The sequence below is a fragment of the Notothenia rossii genome (assembly GCF_949606895.1).
Source record: "Notothenia rossii genome assembly, chromosome: 9".
In the NCBI taxonomy this organism is placed as follows: domain Eukaryota; kingdom Metazoa; phylum Chordata; class Actinopteri; order Perciformes; family Nototheniidae; genus Notothenia; species Notothenia rossii.
In genome coordinates, this window is record NC_136907.1 from 53166685 (window position 1) to 53189122 (window position 22438).

Consider the following 22438-nt stretch of genomic DNA (forward strand, 5'->3'; position numbering starts at 1 on the left):
ACAGTTTAGACTGTGACATGATGACCTACGTGAATGTTTAGCTTGACACAGAGAGACACACACAAAGTGGACGAGGTGATTAAGTGACTGAGGCTGTGTGTGAGTCAATGCAAAGCAATATGGAATGCCATTTAAGCCAAAATTAAATAAATAAATATATATAAATAATTAAATAAATACATATATATATAAATATGCCTATAAAATAAATTCTGAAATAAATAAATGAGGCAATAAATATGTATACATGTACATTTAAATACACATTTATTTATTTCATGGGACTTTTATTTCATAATGACACATTTATTTATTTATTTCAAGAGACTTTTATTTCATAATGACACATTTATTTATTTCAAGAGACTTGTATTTCATAATGACACATTTATTTATTTCAAGAGAATCGTATTTCATAATGACATATTTATTTATTTCAGATAACTTGTATTTCATAATGACGCATTTATTTATTTCAGGTGACATGTATTTCATGATGAGACATTTCATGATGAGACATTTCCATTCCTTATATGCAAATGAACGGGGCGTGGTTAGCTCACAGATCCAGAGACCCAGACCAAAGCAACAGCACCACACTGACTACTCGATAAGAGGAATAAAATGGAGGAGAAGGACTATAAGGCAAACTACTAAATTCTCAGAGTCAGACATCGCATGTAATCTGATACTCTAAATTTCACCCGCCAGAAATGTTCGCTTCTTCTTCTTCGGTGTAAATTGTCCATTGGCAACCAGTTGACTTCTTCTTCTCTCGGTTTTTTGGCGGATTGCAAACAACTTTAAGGTGCATACCGCCACCTACTGTACATGAGTGTGAATCATCATATCATTCCATCTCTTAACTCATGGACGTATCTATGATCTGATCCAAAAATAAATAAATAAAAAACATAATAAATAAAAGAAAACAAAACAACAATCTATGATCTTTCCTGACCTAATGTTAGATCATTTTACCTACCCCAGTTTCACTAAAGGTCAACAGTGCCTTTCTGGTAGCTCTTTCTCCCTCTCCTTTTGTTCCCAAAATACAAACCACATTCCATTCCCTCTCTGCCACTAAAACGTTATCCTTTAGTTTTTCTCTTTCAGATTTATAGATGTTCAACATTTTCTTTAACTCCACAGTTCCTACTTGTCACTGTTACTTTTCCCCATGAAATGCATCGTACCATTCAAAGCTGTGTGATTTATTCTGAGTCTAGCTATCATCATTTCCTCCCTTCTGTTTCTTTCTTTATAAATATTTGTATTTGCATTTATCTATCACCAGCTTATGTTAGTATTAAATATACAATGTATTTGGGTAACTATCAAAAATAAAGACATTGTATAGTGTTCATAACAGTATTTTTATTTAATAAATTATACTTAATACAATAATATTGCAAAAAAAACCTACATCTAAATAAATATATCATCTAAAATAGATGCATTTGATTTAGAAAGAAAAAATATAATTCAAAATGTAAACAGCAACAAAGAAATTATAAACATTATTTTTCTTTTTCTTGTTAATATCCATTATCTTCTCTGTTAAGTATCTTCCGGTCTTTGCCAATCTGGCCAGCATTTCTTGGTCCTCCACGTCTTTCTGGTACAGCCACTGCTTGAAGCAAACTGAAAATAAGAAATAACAATGTTTTAACAAATCGTATTAAATTATGTGATGATAGAACTGCAAACAGAATAGCTGTAACTTTAACAAAATAAATAACTCAGTTACCTCTAATCATTAACCCATGTTTGTATCATTGAGTTAACTCCGTGTTTTGCTGCTAGCATACATAACACCTGACGTGGAAACGTTACTCACGGATGGGGCTACAAAGCTACTAGAAAGACAGTCGAACCCGGTGCATTTCTCCGTCTGAATGTGGTGCACTCTTGCTAAATGTTTAGACAAATAGCTCGTGTTACCGCCCTTACATGCTAAATTCTTATTGCACTTTTGGCAACGAGCATCTTCCACCTAAAGACCAAGCCCCCAGGAAGTGCGCCGGACTCTGAGGAAAATATTCGTTGTGTCCAAACGGCGGTACTACAATTTCCTTATCAGCCTGTGACGTCGACCGGCCCAGAAATACTTTTTCCCCTTGAGTAACATTGGGAAAGAGACGTCTGTAAATCGGTGGATAATCTTTTTGAAACTAAATAAACTACCCAGTATGAACTATTGTATAGCCCTAGAATCATTAAGTCCTTAAAGTTGTAAAATGCACTAAAAGCCGAATCTAGATTTATTCTCTCTCTCCATTCTTTCTAGTGAGCCGAGAGTGTGTGCTCGGGGGGCGGGGCTTAAGGGGCGCATGCTCTGTGAGCGCACAAACGGATTCTTCTGCTCTGACAGCCAGGCATGCTGGGTAATCTGTGACGTTTCACTCTCTCTGTGTGTGTGTGTGTGTGTGTGTGTGTGTGTGTGTGTGTGTGTGTGTGTGTGTGTGTGTGTGTGTGTGTGTGTGTGTGTGTGTGCGCGGCACGCGTGTGTTTCGTTGCATGTAGAAGGTTCTGTGTGTAAACTGCCCCACCCCCTCGCACACCGACAGGGCAGAGAGATCTCTCGTCTGGATTGGAAAGATCGAAAATAAATCATAGACGCACTTTGTAGTCTTATTGCATATTAGAAACGGAGTTGGCGACAGTAAGACTGCGATATAATGTTTATGTAGATATAATACATATGACATCTATTTTTTAAATGTCTCCAGTACCGATAAAAAGATTGATAACGTTGGACCTTAACGGTACCACGGTACCCATCCCTAGTTTTAATTATTACATCATCAATATTACATTTCAAATAACCAAATACTTGGTATCTCACAAAGAGCAAGTTTCTAGTGCTGCTAAGAACATACCTGGTGATGGTGATGATGGTGGCTCTTCGCTGCAGGATCTGGTCGATGTCCTCCTAGCAGAAGCGATTGCCTTCGTCGTTCTCGTCCTTGATGGCGGCGTAGGCTCCTTTCCTCAGGAGGTCCTCGATCTCCTTCTTGGAGAACTGCTGGACCGGCTAAAGGCAACGCAGAGAGACATACTGCAACAGCGACTGACCCAAAAATGACTTGGCATCTAGAAATATGACAGATTTTCTTTTTCTCACCACGTTGTTGTTGCCTTCTTTGTTCCCACTCATGCTCTGCAGGACGGCACGGTCCAGCCCGAGCTTCAGACTAGCTTTATCCAGCATTTCCCTCTCATAGTTTCTAGTGATCAGACGGTACACCTCCACCGCCTTAGACTGGCCAAAACAATGACACCAAGCTTGAGCCTGAAATAAAAAATTTAAGAGGGGTCAAAAGACCATCATGTGCAGCTGCTGTTCAACGTTTTTAAGCATTAAATGGGAAAATATACATTTAAAGAACCGAGGGAATAAACGGAAAGACTGTTGTTGTTGTAGCCCTATTGAACTATCTCTAGGACAGACAGAGCAGATATATATATCGTACCTGCAGGTCATTTTGAGGGTTCCAGTCAGAGTCGAATGTCACACAGGTGTCCGCAGCAGTGAGGTTCACAAGCTCTTTATCAGGTGTTTGATGTGGGCTGGCATGATCCTTTCTGCAGCGATAAATAAAGAAAACAAAGAAGACATTATTAATAATAGTAATGATGGTAACAACAATAATATTAGTATAACTATTTATATAGCACTTACACAATTGCAAAGTGATTCTCACAACAAAAATAAAGAACAAAACAATATCAACAATAAAAAAACTAATGATTATAGGAATGGTAAGAGACAAAGAAATGATAAACATTCTGAGAGGCAGACTACAAAAAGGTAGACTCAATGGCTCTTGATGACATCAATGAGCAGTCCCAAAACATGCTGCTGTATAAAAAGAAATAGGTCCTGATTTCTTCTATTTAGTGTTGGACGATTTGTTGTATTGATTGCTGATGGATGTTAAGATATGTTTTACAATTAAAACAAAAAGATTATTGTATTTGGAATCAAAAAGTTTACAAATCGTAGTTTTAATAAAATGACTAGCAATATAGGGTTTATTCAACAGCGGTAAATCATTAAGTTGCTAAATTAACGTACACTGAACTGTAAAACTTACCACTATTTAGGAAATGACCTGATCAGAAGGATTGACTAGCAAGACAGCAAAGAGGTGGAGGAGGTCTCTGTCATGTACAACCATTGGTAGATGTTACACCTGAAAGAAAGATAAGGAAATAAGAGAAGACAGGAGGACAAACATCCTCTTAAGTAAAAGACCAAATCATGTCAAGCTTTACATCTTTCAGTCTTTACAATGCACTGTTGGAAATTACATTCCAAATGCTAAATTCAAACTCAATACCATAAATAACTGGGTACCAAAGTGCTTTACCTGATAGAACACGTTCCACACGGAGCAGCAACCATCCGCTTGAGCCTTTTGCTGCATATCATCTCCTCCCTCTCCACTGTTTCCAGTAGATCTCTACTGCCTCTGTCCAATACAACAGAAATGCCCCAAAACAATCATATTTAAAAAGTTAAAACAATAACTTGCTTTTGGCATTCAAATGTATTAGAATCTCACCTTTTTCCTTGATGTCAGGAAGGCGTTCCCTTCAAGTCCGCAACCAGTCATAGCATAGGAGTTCAAATTCAAAGCCTGAACGATGACAAGAGCGAGACTTACATTTGACAAGATAAGTAATACCAGAGCAGTGTGTACGACATGCAGAGAACAGATCAAATCCCTGACAGACTCACACACTTTGCTGATGTCCTCATCTGATAATGATGTTTCATTTTTAGCAGCAAAGTAACATTACTCAAGGTATATGTTGGACCCAACTCATGAACAGTATGTTTTGCATCTCCTCAACAATGGTCTCTATAGTTGAGTAGAAACAAACTGTCCCTACAGTTTCAGGTAGATTAACAAAGAAAAGTTTGCAATGAAGCAAAAAAACCCTCTTTGTATTAAGCTAGCTGCCACAGAAAGTACAGCTTAACATGCTAACCTGGTAGAGTTAACTAACGTTAGCTAACTTAATGTCCAACTAAAAACCTCTAACGTGCATTACATTGACGATTTTAAACACAACTTAACTCTCTCAACTTGTAAAATAACGTTAATTTAACATACCCTTAATAACTACATCACGTTTTTCAGGGGCAACACAAACTGCAGAAAACGTTAGCTGCTAACTGTTGTTAGCTAAGACAGCTAGCTCGTAACAATAGCCTCCTAGCAAACTTAAGGTTACGTTAACATGAACTTAACGTTGTAAGAAAGCAAAACGAACCTTTTAGAAATATTTTACTCTCAGACTGGGTGTAATTGTGTAGCGTTGCTTACCTCCAGAAGGACTTTTAGCTGTTTCCCAGTAGAGACTAGAGAGAGCTGTCAGAGCGGATGCTCTCAGAAGAGCAGCATTGGGGAGACCAGATAAGACCAGAGAAGAACCAGTTAAGCACCAGAAAAGCACAAGAATGGTTCTTGAACCTGTTTGGTTTGTTGGCAGTTTGCAAACCACTTAAGAGTACTGGAGTGTGAAACAAAAGCTATTGAGTCAGTGTTGAGGTGCTGTTACTTTGGTCTGGGTCTCTGGATCTGTGAGCTAACAACGCCCCGTTCATTTGCATATAAGGAATGGAAATGTCTCATCATGAAATGTCTCATCATGAAATACAAGTCACCTGAAATAAATAAATGCGTCATTATGAAATACAAGTCATCTGAAATAAATAAATATGTCATTATGAAATAAAAGTCTCTTGAAATAAATAAATAAATGTGTCATTATGAAATAAAAGTCCCGTGAAATAAATAAATGTGTATTTAAATGTACATGTATAAATATTTATTGCCTCATTTATTTATTCCAGAATTTATTTCATAGGCATATTTATATATATATGTATTTATTTAATTATTTATTTAATTTTGGCTTAAATGGCATTCCATAAAGCAAAGGCAGTTATTTATTATAGTGTGACAGTGAAGAAACATTTACATTTTACATTTAAATCCCGCTCAAAACCAGGACGGCTTGGCGCATGCGCAATTCATTTACAGTCTCGACGCGGGAGGGTGCGGCTGTCTCCTCTCTGCTCTGACTGCAGCTGAGCTGCTGCGGGAGGCAACTAGCGCCTGTGAGTACTTTGGGAGGGCAGAGCAGGGGCAGAGGGGCTCACGGCAGTACCCGAGGCTCGTTAACTGCTGAACAATACGTGAGTCTCCAAACACCAGAAAAGTCCCTAATAACAGCATTACAAGTCGTTAGATTAGTCGTTAGTCGCTTTTGACAAAAATAAGTAGCCGGAGGGTTTGGAAAGCCGCCGAATTTAACGAGAAAGTCGCCAAGTTGACAACACTGGCTGTGGTGCGGAGGATCAATTATTGTTCAAAGCAGGGAAGGTTTCGCAGTACGCAGTCTACTGACCCGCAGCTGCTGCTTCTCTGTTGGACTCCGGTACTGCACCTTACTCACGAGACGTTGTAAAAAAAAAACATCCACAAGTTGGGTATTTACTGACATATTTTATGACGTAGAACAAACGTGAAAATCCTATTTCTAGCCTAAAACATATTCAGAAAAAAGGTGACTTCGAACCGGAAGTGCTGACATATTTACTCATTTCTGGGTTTAAGGACTCATTTCTGCACCACCCTATAGGGGACATGCAAATATGTTGGCTTTTACCAGACAGGAAGGGTCAAAATAAATGACACTGGTTGCACTATGGATATGTAGTACTTCTTATGCTTGACTACAAACAGCATATCTCGGCAACAGTTGCTTTTAATTCTGACCTTTCTTCTGTCTGTCTTTTGTTAGTTCCCCACCTTTTTGGGGCTTTATTGTTCAATTTGGGAACATCATTTGAATCAGGGCTAACAGGGCTCAACGCTAAGTTTTAAAAGTGGTTACCAGGCTGGCAACCAGGCATCAGCTTTTGGTTGCGAAAACTGAAAATACGGTTGCCATTTTTAGACATCTTATATTTTAAATAATTAAGATACTATACAGTTATACATCAACTTAATAATGAACATGTGACACAAAAGAATGTTCAAATGCTTTACAATAAGTAATTAACACAATTAATTTAAACTTAAGTGGTAGTAAACTTGTCCACCCTCAATTGCTTGTATACTGAATACCAGTAGTGCAGCTGTTGTTCTTCACAGATCACTAGTTTCTTGGTCATCCGTTGTCTACCTTTCAAATGTGGGTTTTTCTTGACCTTTGTGCTGACCCCCACCATAGATCCATTGGCCCTTCAGCAAGTCTTGGATTGGCCAGACTAATACATTTCTAATGTTAAATAAATGAAAACCATTCACAGTTAAGAATGAGATATTAATTATTAATGCTGTAAATTATTTATTCATATGTCTAACTATATTTAAAATGTGTTACCTTTTTATAGAAGTGATTATATTTGTATGCCAATATTTTTCCTATGGTAAAGTTTCGTTTTGCACTTTTATTTTGGTAGTAATAAGATTGGGACTCTTATTTTGAAGGAACTTTTACCGGAAGTGATGGACAACATTCCTCTTTGCTTTTCGTTCGGGTTCATTTTGCGCTTTATCAGTTAAATCACTTTGAACATTCGTTTGAGAAGTTGACGGGTTGGCCGAACTTTTTACCCCACAGTCAAACAATTTAATTTGCTTCGTAATTTTTTGTAAAACAAACACACGGTGCACCGCGCACGTACATCGCTTTCTGGCTCCGTAATCACACCAATGCACGTGCAACCTAAGTATCAGGTTCCGACTGGTCACAACAATAATTAAATATCACTCTTAATACAACCAATAATTAACATTTATCTATTTTGGGGTGCACATTTAGCTGTTTGCTGTCCTTATTTCTTTATGTTAAAAACTGGTTGCCACTGATGGCAACCAAAGGCCAAGAAGTGGTTGACATTTTTTCTGAATGGTTGCCAATGGCAACCTGGCAACCGTTACTGTCGAGCCCTGGCTAATATTATTATTTTTTGGGCATGCTTTCAATATGGCTGTACAATAGGTAGTGTCAATGGTTGTTGAGCGCTCCACTTCTTTTATCCAGACGGAAATATCTCAACTATTACATGTATTTCCTCTAAAATCAGTTGTCTAATCCTGTGGGCGTTAATCTGATGCTCAGGAGCTATAGACATTTTACCTGCAAAACTCTTGTCTTCCCTTGTCAGCTTACATTGAACAGAACCATCTTGACATTAATCGTATATCTCATGTGCATTAAAAGGAAGTGTTGCTCTAAAAATAGGGATGTATCGAATGTTGTAAGACTTACCTGGTCACCATCAAAAGGACAAGGTTTGTGTGTGTGTGTGTGTGTGTGTGTGTGTGTGTGTGTGTGTGTGTGTGTGTGTGTGTGTGTGTGTGTGTGTGTGTGTGTGTGTGTGTGTGTGTGTGTGTGTGTGTGTGTGTGTGTGTGTGTGTGTGTGTGTGTGTGTGTGTGTGTGTGTGTGTGTGTGTGTGTGTGTGTGTGTGTGTGTAGCTTTTCAAGTGCCAGTTCTCATTGTTCCTGAATGTTCATCTGTCCTTCCTTAAAGGGCAAACACCTGAACCCTTTTTTTCCCGATCTAGATTCCTTATTACGTCACTTTTTCTCAACATATCTTACATCTCTTTACAGACTCGCACCTTTTAGATCAGGGGTACTCAAATACAAATCTTAAAGGTCCAACATTTTGTTTTCAATAAGACAAAGGTCCGTTTATTACGGTCATTCAAACTTTTAAACAATTACAACAAGATTCTTAACACGAGGTTGCAAAAACAAAAATAATCTGTATGCAGCAGTTTTCATTGTTATTGTGTCTGTGCTTGATCCCTCAGAGTCGCAGTGTAAGAGCTGCAGTTATGAATAAAGGCAGCTGCACCCTCTTTCATTCAGCATTCCCATTATTGCTTTATAAATGTCTAACCCCCTTCTGTGTCCACTGAGGTTCATCAGGCCCAACACATCCTCAACAAACTCCCCCTTTGCCTCATCATAAAAACTCACAACTGAGCAATGTCAGTGGTGTCAGTGGACTCATCCACAGCTAAGGAAATGCACTGTGCTTTTCTTATTCCATCACAAAGTTGATGAATCAAATCATCAGCCAGTATTTATGTTCTTCTGGTTGCTGTGGAATCTGAGAGGGGGATTTGCTTGACCTGTTATTTCCTCTTTTAGTTTGCCTTCAAACATGGCCTCCATCACTTCAGTCATGCATTCTTTTATACTTCAGTTATGATCCAGGGGAGAGTCCTTACCTGCTGGCCTAGTTCAATCAAAGTGGTTACTTTTTTTTGGCTGGGCAGTTTTGCACACCGTCTTATTTAACTTTCTCAGGACTTAAAACCTTTTTGGGGGGCAGACCCCCACAAAGAAAAACATATATTTACACACGTAAGGTCATCATCTTAACAGTTTTGTTTGCTCATCCGTGAGCAGAGCATCAAGTTGACATGTCTATTGCAGCTGAATGCGGCGATTACCATCTTGTTCAGCAAAACGCCTCACAAACTGATTAAGATCAACAGCTTTAGTGCGTTTTGATTCAATGCTGAGTACAGCCAACCTGACAGTCTCTTCTCTGTCATTGTAGACCGCACCTCATTCCTTCATTACTTTGGTCCGAATGCTTCTCGTTTTGCGCCGTACCGTTCAAATGAAATCGCCGCCAATCATATTTCCACGCTCGCGCCAGGGCCGGGGGAGGGGTTACAAGACGTACGTCTAGTGCTGCATTCACTTGCACTCGGACATTAGAGACTTTCTCTCATAAATGTCCGATGAGCCACAACTTTTCTTTCAAAACAAAGCTGCCAACTGGGGTGGCAGCTGGGGGGGCAAGGCCTATTTTGAGGGTAGCAGTTGCCCCCCCATGCCACCCCAGTAGGTGAAACTAGGCTACTAGCTACAGTACAGATGCAACTAGATGAGCTGTTAATTCTCGCTCTGACTTTTTTTTTTTAAACACACGCATTTTTCACACCCGCATTCCGCGAAGACCCGCCCTACCGTTCCTCTGATTCGCAGACTGTTGGTGGGGGGGAAAAACGCTGACGCTGAATGTGATTGGACCAATGCGTTGACAGACACACACAGACAGTGGAACAGTCGGACATGCAGAGCGCTGTTTGTTGTTGGACATAGCGGAACACTTTTGACTCGTTGCGTTGTGGCGATGTCTCGCAGATAACACATATGAAAAGTATAATTTGCTCAGAGTCCAGAGACAGTTGTGGTTCGGTCCGGATCCGGACCGGAGTCCGGACTTTGAGGATGCCTGTTTTAGATGTATACTTTTTTCCGAATGCTCTTACCGTCCTTTAGCTTTCCTCTTTTCTTCCCACCATGCATTTTTCCATCTCAGTGTGGGAGTGGGCTCTGTTGGAAAGGAGTGGAGGATCACATCAGTGTGAGCATAAACCATTGGAGGAGAACAATCCTCTTGAGTCCTTTTGCTTTCTTAGATTTTTGTGAAAGGGGAGTAGGGTTTCTTTGATGTTCTGCGGATACCATTTGAGACCACAGCATTATATGCGGATTTACAACTTCTGTCATTTCCCCTCCCTGCAGCGCAGCGTCTTCATGAGCGTTATTGCCCATTTCCTTCTTTTCTTCTTTAAATTGGTCTTCTCATTATGGTTTTTCTGCGACCCAATCTCCGACACTTCCTACCAGTGTTGGACATCACAATAAACACACTTGTAGTTGTGATTCAGTCACAGTTAAATCTTCTTCATGGTTGAGCCACAATGGATTTCTGACAGGGTCGTTTAGCAGGGTGCTTAGCGAGAGGCCGATAAGATGTTGGCAGCCAATTGGAATCAATTCGGCCATGCCTTACCCTCTGTAAGCTCTCTGTCGCACAACACCTATTCCCATGCACCATGGATATATAAAGAGAACTGCACATAGCATTGGAGGCAGGGTCTTGTTCATTCCTATCAATGTTGCGCAGCTTTAGGGCTTCACAATTTATCGAAATGTCATCAAAATCGTGGACTGCGGACTAGCACAATATCGCAGCAGCAAATCTCAATATCTGGGAACATAGGTGACACTACCTCAATAAGGTACTGTATGGTGATGCTAAACAGAAGACCCAACCTTCAATTGGTGTGCTTCAGACCGCAACATACCATAATCACTTTAATAATTTGTTTTAATGATAGTGTGAATAATGTTTGCTCCGATCATTTCGATGTATCGCAAATTGCACTTTTATTTATTTTTTAAATATTGCAGCCCTGTTAATGCACAATAAAATGGTCCGGGGACTTGACCATACGCATTTAAGCCCTGCCTCCGATCCACTCAACCTAGCGGGTGTTGATTTTTCAAATGAACTGAGAGGGATTATAATTCTAGAACTGACTTTTAGCGTATATGTAAGTTGTTTGAATAAAGGCATAGGCTAAATATTAAAATATTAAGGAATGTAATGTTTAAATAGTGACCTTGTTGTGAAGTTGATTTATCTCCAAAATAATTGAATACTGCTTTACAGAGCTCTTTTTCCCAATGCAAGTCAATGGGAAGAAGTATTTCTGACAGCACAAACTGGCAAGAAAGTTGTAGTACCACTGATTGGCCTTTACAGAAATGTGCAGCAAAGCCTGGCTAACTCAATCGGTGTATGCCAGGCGCCTATCATTAGGCCTGGTGCTTATTCTGGAAGTATACATTGAAAAGCCGCAGCAGACATGTCACATTGGATAAGGCCCTTGGTCGTAGATGTATATGAATAACGAACTCCTCAAGGGGAAGCTTCTGCTTAATGTTTCATGGACTTGTTTCCTATATAGCACTCTTGTCATCTGAGATTTGCCTCCATCTGATGTGACACTCAGAAACATGAGGTGTTCCCTGCGATCGTGGCTCATCACACACAGAAGCCCGAGATGTGTGAAGGAGTGGGTAATAATGGATAGAATTTCACACACACACACACACACACACACACACACACACACACACACACACACACACACACACACACACACACACACACACACACACACACACACACACACACACACACACTCCTATATCCCGCCTTCACGTGGCACAGACCCGACATATAATATTGAGTCCACATTCACTGGGTCACTCTGTGTTCTCATGCCCAGCCCACACATGGGTGAGACACAGCTGAGACACACACAGATGAGATGTGACATGTTGACTAAATACACGATGGGATGCACACCATTCAGCCTAGAGTAAAGAATGATCGTGCATGACGTGCACTTTCACAGAAGCGCACAGTCTAACCTTTCCCCCGCTGATGAATGAGTCACAACCCAGATGCTAAAGGTGACTGTACTCCATGTGAGCACGTCTGACTTTTCAAACCATATCCCATATTGTTCTTCATTGTTTGTCAGTGTTCTAATGTATGTGCATTTAATCTAATTTGTGAACAAAAGCATAAAAGATGGAGGATTTTTACATATTGCATCACATGCGTTTTGATCTCAAGTTCCACCTCTGGACTGCATTTAAACATTTAACACAATCTAATGTCAATGTTTGTAATAGTTATATAACGTTAAGAACGGGATTGAATATTAATGTTAATGGGTTATGTAATTCATGAATTAATAGTGAAGTGCTAGTTAAAAATTAGACTGCACCACCACCACAAGGTGGGGTAGGTAAGTTTCAGAAACCGGCTCGAATGCACTAAAATTTGAAAGTACACAGCCAAAAAGAAACCGCCCCTTCCTTCAGACTTCCTTACAGAGCACCTCCTCCGCGAGAGCCGGCTGCAGTAACGTTACATATCATGCAAAGCTAAACACATCTAGGTTAGCAATACTACACAGCCAAAGCAACTCCGATATTGACTCTGGTTTGACTTCTCCTAGTTTCCACTTTCTTTTTGTTCTTAATTTGCTCCGTTAAATTTTTTCTTTTGCGACCAGTAGACGATGTTGAACCTAACTCTGCCATGGTGAAAGTGGCCGCCTGTTGCTGGCGAGTCATTGAAGTACTGCTGCAATGCACGTCCAATGACGGCACGCCCAATGAGGGCACGAGATACATTTGTGCCTGCACGAGATGGAAGGCTGACAGACAGGGCGGCGATCTTGGTTGTAGTTTTTACAGTATTACGGGTTCCACAGATGACATTTTTTTATGGATTTTTTGTCAAAGCACTTAAGATATTCATTGCTATCGGGATGTTAAGAGCATTCCATGGAATATATCAAAAAGTGTATCTCGAGCCGGTTTCTGAAACTTACCTACCCCACCTTTAACATGAGGACATGAAAAGTAATGATGAAGAATCAAATAAAAACAATGATGCATTGGAACTAGTATCAATGTAAAACAATGTGTGATTAATTAAGGTTCACAAATGTGTTTCTTCCTGTTGTCATTGAATTCAATATTTATAATTTCAACCTTTTCTGAGGACATAAATGAACCTTATGACACATGTTTAATGATCCAGGCGATCAATACATGACTATTATTACTCATGATCTATATAAGATGGTTACTGTACAGGCAGTGTTCGGCAGCAGAAATGTGATATTTCTAATTGAGTAGTTGCATTACAGTTACTTACCCACGTAATGCTCCGTTACTTCGACATGTGGGTGTTGCCTTGTTTGATTTGTAACCAGTTTGATGGAAGGTTGATAACAGTTTGGTCTCTGCGTTCATTGGCGCGCTAGCTTGGCGCGCTAGCTTGGCGCATGGACTGAAGATGGTGGGGGGGGAGGTTGTTAGACTGTATGAGTCTGAGGGTTTGTGAACTGCACAGCTGAGGACTGCACTTGTCGAAAGCTGTGTTCAGTGAGCAAGGCTAAGCTAGCTGCTGATTGGTCAGTGAATCCCTTCAGAATGTAGGCCGCCTGCTTGTTAAACCACAAGGACTTACTTTCTACCTTCTACAGTATGTGTTAAAAACAAGAGAGGGGGGGGATTTGGAGTTATTGGAAAGCACCTTCATCAGACCTGGACAACATTAATGTAAGGCATGCTTTCTGAATGTATTAAGCATGTTTTCATTAACGAGTAACTTTACAAACACTGCTATACTGCTAGCCAGTTTTCGTATTTTACTCTTTGATACACTGGGACTTTTTCCTGCACATTTTTCCAAGCTGCCGGTGTTCTCTGAACGAATCCACAGTCACTCTCATGCTAATCTTTCCAACAACGTAATATGTTTACATGTGGATTGCACTTCAAGCCGGCCCTGACCATTTTGCAAACAGGCGCGTGGCATCTTTGGCACACGTTGTTATGTTAATCCAGTTTGATATACAGTACAGTGTACTAAAGTAAGGGTGGAAATGGCCCCTTGGACCCCCTACTTCTAGCGCCCTCTTCAGGACCTACATTTGCATCGCCAGTATCTCCTTTTGTCTTATATTCAATGTAGAGATTCAAATTGTAAAAAGGATTATTCAGGTAATGATTTTATGAAGCCTAGCATGAAGTGTTGGTTTGTGGTGGAGAGGGCAAAAGGAAAACACTTTAATAATGAATGGAATAATGGGGATATAAGTGTGATGTACTACTTTGAATGGAAAATGTTCAGGTTCATATCAGTATGTAGTGCCTCTACTGTGACATGTCTCCATGCTTTAATGTTCAGAAAGCTCTTTATTTTTCTCATACTGCCTGTGCTGCAGCACCTCTTTTCACCCTCTGTCTGAAACCAGAGCCCAGTCTGCTCTGATGGTTAGCTGGCCGGCTAGAGAGGTCAACGTGTTGGAGCGCTAGTAGCCAATAGAAGCATATGGTATTACGTAGTCTTTCATTTTTGTATAGCACTTTGGGTTGCCTTGTGTTGAAAGGTGCTAAATTTAAATAAACTTGCCTTGCCCTACATACTGATGTCATTATGTTATGGAAGTAAACAAAGGAGTCCAATGGAGTTGTTTCAGACGGGGGGGGAGAAACTCCATTGCAGACCATTTACATGCACAAACCCAATATAACACACTACAGGAAAAGGAAAACCCCTACAAATATAAAAGGAGCCCTTTTTAAAAGTACTAATATCTACATTATTGGTTATTTAGATGCAAGTTGATCAGTAGAGATGGTAGTGAGTGAGTATGTGAATATTATACACAATCCTTGTTTTTAAAGTTTGTTACTCAGAGGTTTAAGTTAGATGAAAAGCACAAAGAGGACAACATCATTAAATCACCTCACAAAACAATAAACGGTACATATGAGCCCTTTGGTGAAAGCAATTTTATTCAAATGATCGTTCTCCGTTAGAACCAAATCAACTCGATTATCTTTCCTGACATTGCATTGTTGCTAACAAAACCTAATTCACCAGGAATCTAGACAATGACTGCATGCTCTCATGTGTCTCTGTAATGTGCTAATTAGTATTTCAATGAATATGAGTCTCTCGTGTAGCTGCCTATTGTAATTGTGATTTATGGTGCTTGGAACAAACACTGCAATATGATGTAATGTTGCCTCGGGGAAAAGACTCCAACACAGATAATGTGAGTCAATGCTGGAGAGCTGGAGTATTAAATAGACATTTTAAATGACTGTCCGTCTGAAATCACTATAATCCAATTAAGATTCCAATATCAAATCTATTCGCTGAAAATGTGGCGTTTCGTACGTAAAAACCTGTACACTGGAATAATGCAACACAAAGTAGTTTTGCTTACATAGTCTCCTAGAATGCAGTTTGAAGGCCACTCCACCAACTACGAGGTCAACCCCCCCCCCTTGATAGTCACCATGGTTACACAATAGGGTTCCTGGAGATGAAGATGTGATGATGATGGTGTTGGTTGTCACAGTTTGTCCCTGGGGCTTCTGCTTTTCGCATCAGCCCCCCCCCCCCTCTGCATCCCGACCTCTGTCACCTCCCCTGGAGGGGGGCACTCGCCAGGTGAGAAAAGCACGCAACAGGAATCAGAAGCACCGGCTCCACTGTATGTGTTCCCCCGAGCAAGGTTGTGTTTGGCTGATATGTCTGTCCTTTTCGCTCATTTGATACCAGGCAGGTTCTTTTTCTCAGACTGAACCAGGGGAGGGGGATGCGCTCGCGGATATGAAACTAGCAGAGAGGAGTTGCTCATAATGAGATTTGACCATTTCATCTTATTGAGCCAACTTTCAGCACATTTCATAATGTTTAAACCGGTTGTGTATTTACCGGTACTTGATTTGTGTGAAGAAAAAAAAGACAAGTGTGGTGATGTAATAAATAAATGCATCACAAACTGGTAAAAGATATTAGAGCGTTTCCTGCTTTATTTGAACTTGATTTCTAAATTATTATAGTGCGATAATTTTCCGACAAAGCGGCTGTCACGTAAAAGCCCCGTGATTGCCCTCTGTATAATATGCGCATACAATATTAGCATACAATATGAGCATACAATATGAGCATACAATATGTTCGTATGGTAGTATTCTTGCTGCTGCTATACTGCGAGCACTATGTGTTCCTTCAGTGTTCAACGTGTTTGCTATCTCCCATTCCTGTACAACTTCAAGAAATGGACAAATCCCTTTCCTCCATTTTTACTTCTAACTAATAGTATGAGTGCTGTTGCCATCAATTACTTACAGATGTCCAGTCAGGGCAGTAAATGTAGCTTGTGTCAAATGTTCAGGTTTTTTGCCTTTTCACTGCCATGCAATTGACAACGTTGACATCCCTAGGTTAAACATACAAGAAAAATAAACGTTAATAATGGGATAAGGCACTTATATAAAGTGAACTTTTGGAAATCAGAAAAACCCCCAAAGTCAATAGGTCATAACAGTTAATAGGAAAAACGACTTGAAATATCTTTAGTGAAAGAGAGCCCCACAGTTGGCTGTGAGACGTTCTAAATGAAACCTCTATCTGGCGATGCAGCTGGATGTCGTTTCTCAGGTTCATATCCACTAGTCTTGTAATGGATTATGTTGATGCCATGTCGGCCCTCAGCTCATGCATAGTGTAATGAAGGGGGATTATTTGGTTTAAGGCTCCAACTAGAAGGTGGTAGAGGAGAAAACATCCCTGCAGGTTCAACACCTTGGTTCAGACTGATCCAACTCAACAACTGTTTGTGCACAATTTCACAGCAATCAGACAATCATGGTCTCAAGCCAATCAATCATAAATTTATAAAGCCCAATACCACAAGTTGTACTTTTCTCTCAGGGAACTTTACAGTTTGTAAAGTGGATAAATCCTACCAACCTTGGTAATCCCATACATATGCGCCTCACACTTTGTAAACCGCTGACCTAGACACACCTTGAAGCGTATCCTGCTGTTTCATCTCTAAATTGGATGGTCATTTTCAAAATAAACATTGTCAGGCTGTGTTGAAGAAGACTTGCTTTAGCAATTGAGACCATCAAATGTAAAGGAAAATGTTTACCCAAATAGTCAATCAAGTCGTTATATAGGTACATTTTTCATAGACTTCAATACAATTGGACTTCCCTTGCAGACACTAAGAAAGAATGCTGTTAGAGACACTTCTGCTTGGCTTCACTTTTGGACACGTGATTGCTGCTTTGTTTTCGTGGTATTAGTTTTTTTTGTTATAGCTAGGCTAGCTAGATTCAAGATGATTAGATCTGGTGTTATATTGTCGGTGCGCTCTAATCCTTAAATGACCCGCTCTGTAAATAAACAACAGTTGTAGACATGTAGACTCTTTTTCTAGTATTTTTCTAAAGCCTAAGAAAGAACCTCCACTCGCATAGATGCCTTTTATAAACCTTCTTATGGAATCTGGAGTGGCATTTTCTTGTGGACCACATGGTCTCATCTCTGTGCATGTGGTATGTATATATACATTTGTGATGTGTATGAGTTTGCATGTGTGCATGTGTTTGCTCCCATAGAGACCTTCTGTCTGTCGGGCCAATAAATGCTATTTTCTGTTCAACAGTCAGATCTTGTGTAGCTGCTTGTACATAGAGACAGAATGCTAAATGTGGGTTATTTAACATTCTAACTGTGCTTAAATAAAAAGACAATGGGCTCTCTAATAAGCGTTCTCGTGCCAAAATGATTAATTCCGTTTTTTTCTGCACTTCGGGTCCAAGTTCATTAAAACGCTCCGTTAATCTGCTTGTGCGGGTGGCCAATCAAAATGAGGTCTTGGACTTATTTTGGGTTTGGGCTATTACTAATCACTGCACGCTGACCGACTGATCAATATGTTGTGTGTACCATTACACAATGCAGTGTCCCTCGGGTGGGGGCCATTTAGAAAACACAGGACATGTTTTACTTGTATTGTAAGGCTATTCAGGGACCCTGAGTAAAAGGAAAAGCCAGGTTGAGTGAAAGACAATAGCTCTGATGCATCATGGGTAGTTAAGACTGCACACAAGTGGGTCGGGAGCTAGTGTACTTGTAGACTCCTTAGGGTTGCTTTCTGACATACACCATAAGCAATTGAAGTCCTCCGGAGTTACTTTGTGCTACAGTCCTATCCACTCGAGAGCCTTGACATCATTAATCCATTAAACTTTAAATTCCAGAGGATTTCTAGTCCTCCTGCTCCCAGATTAGCAGTTCAGTGCGTTTCTGTGTCAGTTCACTGGGTTGAAATTAATTTCTCGACTAATTCAGTAATTGCACGCCAAAGCTTCTCTATCTGTGTGGAGCATAAGTTCCATCACGCTGCTGCTATACTGCAGGCAGGTTAGATGTTTTTTTGGTGGGGGGGAAATTGCGTTTATGTTCACTCTGCAACACAGGCTTATTAATACTGTTTTGGCATCATTAACACAGCAGTCTGCTTATGCATTGAGAAATAACTTACTGACGGGATGAAAGCCGGCAGAAAAAAAGCATTTCCTATTCAACATGTGAAACCCAGATTGTGGAATATTGCACGCTGTGATCCGTCACTGCGAGAATCAGTGTGTAGACACTGAAACATGATAATTTGCCCAAGCTTTTAACCACTTTCTCTGAATGTCTAACTGTAATTGTGAGCACTGTATTATACAGGAGGGCTGCTCTGAATAAGTGCTTGATTCACTGCTTCTCCCATTATGGATAAGCCCTTGTGACACACTGATGTAGAGGCTATTTCTTTTCATATGCTGTCATGTGTGCGGCGTGAACAGGCTCTTAGTTTCTGTGGGTGGCGTGGGCGGTAATGAAGGAGGGGGATGATGTGGGCACATGTGTGATAATGAGTGACTCTCAATCCTTCTCTCTCTCCTTCCCATTACAGTGTGAATCACTGTCTCTCCCTTGGCGCCTGCTGTACTCTAGAGAGGATTTAGACACACACACACACACACGATAGTTTTTCGCTGGCACGGGACGGCTGGACACTGTCCCCGCCAATCACCCGACATGTCTGACATCTTGCCTCTCAGCGTGACTCGAGCTCGCCGGGGTCGGGGGCGTCGTACGAGCAGCGCATCACCCAAAAAAAAACGGCGTCTCCTCGGCTGTGTATCCTTTAGCTCACAGCCCTTTGAAAAAGATGACAGCGCTTGAAATGCACATCGCCGCTGTTGTGACACTGACTAGAATTACACTAAATTAGCAGTTTGTCGTGAGGTGTAATAACAGCGTTTGTTCCCATGATGCCGGCTTCGCTGCCGTCTTGTACGAGGCCCATCCGCCTGCAGAGATGTGCAGCTCTGTCTTACAAGGCGCACGTGAACATGAGGTGTACCCTGTTATCACTCCTCGCTCTCTCACACACACACACACACACACACACACACACACACACACACACACACACACACACACACACACACACACACACACACACACACACACACACACACACACACACACACACACACACACACACACACACACACACACACACAAAGGTACTTGCCTGAGGTGTGAGAGTCGTGATAATGGTGTGTCTTGCAAACCCAGTCATCACGTGTCAATTCTGACAGTCGCCGCTCGCCTACTCTGTTGGCATTCACAGGCATACACACACCCAGTGTTGCAAATATTTGATTATTGTCACAAAGGTATGAACAGCAGAGAGAGGGCTGACAGCTTGGGATGAGGGAAAATATGTTGTCTTCTCACATGAGCTCACAACACTCAGAAGCACATGCTATTCAGATATTTAGGAGTGTCTTGAACGTATTGTTGCCACATTTGGAAATGTTTACTTCCATCGCTAAACCTCTTTCTTTTGATATTTTTTTGACAATTGAGCGGCATCTGAGGTACACTGCCTTGGGGTCCGGAATAATTTACGATAACTGTAAAGTGTATATCTACAGATGGTGACCATTTGCGCCAATAAAACACACATAGTGTCTATTAGCTTTGGCCAAATATAAATTCTGATATGATCTTGACACTTGTTGTCGTTAGTAACCTTACTGAGTTAATATACCAATCCAGAAGATGGGTCATTTTCTCATAGACTTTTGGACAATTGGACTTGCTGACACTAAGGAAGGATAACGTTTTAAAGCACTTCCACATTGGCTATACTTTTTTGAACTGGAGCATAGTGCTTTGATTTATTCATATGTATTTCAATATATATTGATATATATTGATATACATATATATCATTTTGTTTGGTTTTTGAAGACTGTATTATTTCAGTGCAAATGTTTATCTATTCATTGCTATATATAGCATAACATAATTTTTGTTTTCGCCCCAAAAATCCACACATTAAATCACTTTTATGACTTTTAATTATCGCTCAAGTTAGTCTATAAACAAGTATAACTAAAGGGAACCAGAAGTGGTAAAATGATAACTAATTCCGTGTTTTATGACTTATGTCTCTAACATTCTTTAAATCTAATTCAAATGGGTTTATAACTATACAAATATATAACATTTGAAAAACATTGCAGTACAAATAGTTTGAATCAATTAAATGTGGAATAAAGCCTGTGCTTAATCAACATTATGCTAATGAGGGGGTCATTTGGAAATTAATTCTATATTTCAAGAGGACCCTAGCACCAAGAGGTTTGAGAACTCCTGTATTAGAGCCCACATTCTCCACAGAAAGCGTTATAATAAACATTGCCATCTGTTGATAATACCTATGGTATGATCTCAGGTCTTGGGGTGGCTTTCCACACTGGCATTTGTGGAGCTGGTGCTGTGCAGTTGGTAGCACTGTGTTTTTCTCATCATCCCTAGTCATCCCTAATCCTGTGACTGCAGCTGTACACACAATGGATAATCCCATCATGACTCAATTGTGTGTGGAAATAAAGACACACGTTGCCCATGAAGAGGAGTTATTTGTTAGGGCTCAAAGGGGGGCAGGGACTGTTGTGTGTTCACAGAGGATGAGGTGAATAGCATTGCATGTTCACCTGCCAATACGTCTCCACTTGGATGGCGTCCAACGCTGCTCCTGCTGCCATTACAGCACATAGAAAGGCTTTTTTCCCCTATGAAAAGAGAGTCTCCCTCTTTTCAAAGGACTGGAGTTGTTGGATAATACAGACTAATGTGCACAGTGTAAGGTTAACAAACTCATCACATGGCAAACACTGGCTTTCCTGGAGGAGAAAAGCTCTTATCCGGTCTATGCCTTTTTAAAAGAAGGTTTTATAGAACACTTAATGTCATTCTCTGCCATTAGAGTCTATCAATGAAAACTACACTGAACACAAATATAAACGCAACACTTATTTTTTTGTTCCCTTTTTTCATAAGCTGAAATCAAAGATCTAAGCCTTTCTCTATGTACACAAAAGCCCTATTTATCTCAAATACTTTTCACAAATGTGTCAAAATCTGTGTTAGTGAGCGCTTCTCCTTTTTCCGAGATAATCCATCCACCTCACAGGTGTGGCATATCAAGATGCTGATCAGAGAGCATGATTATTGAGCATGTGTGCCTTGGGGTCAGAAAACCAGTCAGCTTCTACTAGAAACGTTCTAGTGTGATCACCATTTTCCTCACGCAGTGCAACACATCTCCTTCGCATATTGATCAGGTTGTGGATTGTGGCCTGTAGAATGTTGATCCACTCCTCTTCAATGGCTGTGCGAAGTTGCTGGATATTAGAAGGAACTGGAACACGCTGTCGTATACGCCGATCCAGAGCATCCCAACCATGCTCAATTGGTGACTTGTCCGGACAGAATGCAGGCCATGCAAGAACTGGGATGTTTTCAGCTCTAGGAATTGCAACATGGCTCCATGCATTATCATGCTGCAACATGAGGTGATGGTGGTGGATGAATGGCACAACAATGGGCCTCAGGATCTTTTCACGGTATCTCTGTGCATTAGAAATGCCATCAATAAAATTAACCTGTGTTCGTTCATAACATACGCCTGCCCTTACCATAACCCCAGAACCACCATGGGCCACTCGATTCACAACGTTGACATCAGCAAGCGGCTCATGACGCCATACACTCTGTCTGCCCTCTTGCCTGTACTGTGAAAACCGGGATTCATCCCTGAAGACAACACCTCTCCAAAGT

At 40.5% G+C, this 22438-nt stretch overlaps 1 long non-coding RNA gene across 2 annotated transcripts; it reads right to left on the reverse strand.

Moving 5' to 3' along the window:
- Positions 1–322: 322 nt before the first annotated feature.
- LOC307018023 lies at positions 323–5743 on the reverse strand. Of its 2 annotated transcripts, XR_013802324.1 has the most exons (8): positions 5340–5743; positions 4572–4646; positions 4377–4478; positions 4101–4199; positions 3477–3588; positions 3128–3295; positions 2883–3037; positions 323–1644 (listed from the first exon to the last, which is right to left on the reverse strand). It is a non-coding gene; the product is annotated as an uncharacterized lncRNA (long non-coding RNA). The 2 variants fall into 2 exon arrangements; XR_013802325.1 differs by having other exon boundaries at positions 324–1644; positions 2883–3295; positions 5340–5740.
- Positions 5744–22438: the final 16695 nt, after the last annotated feature.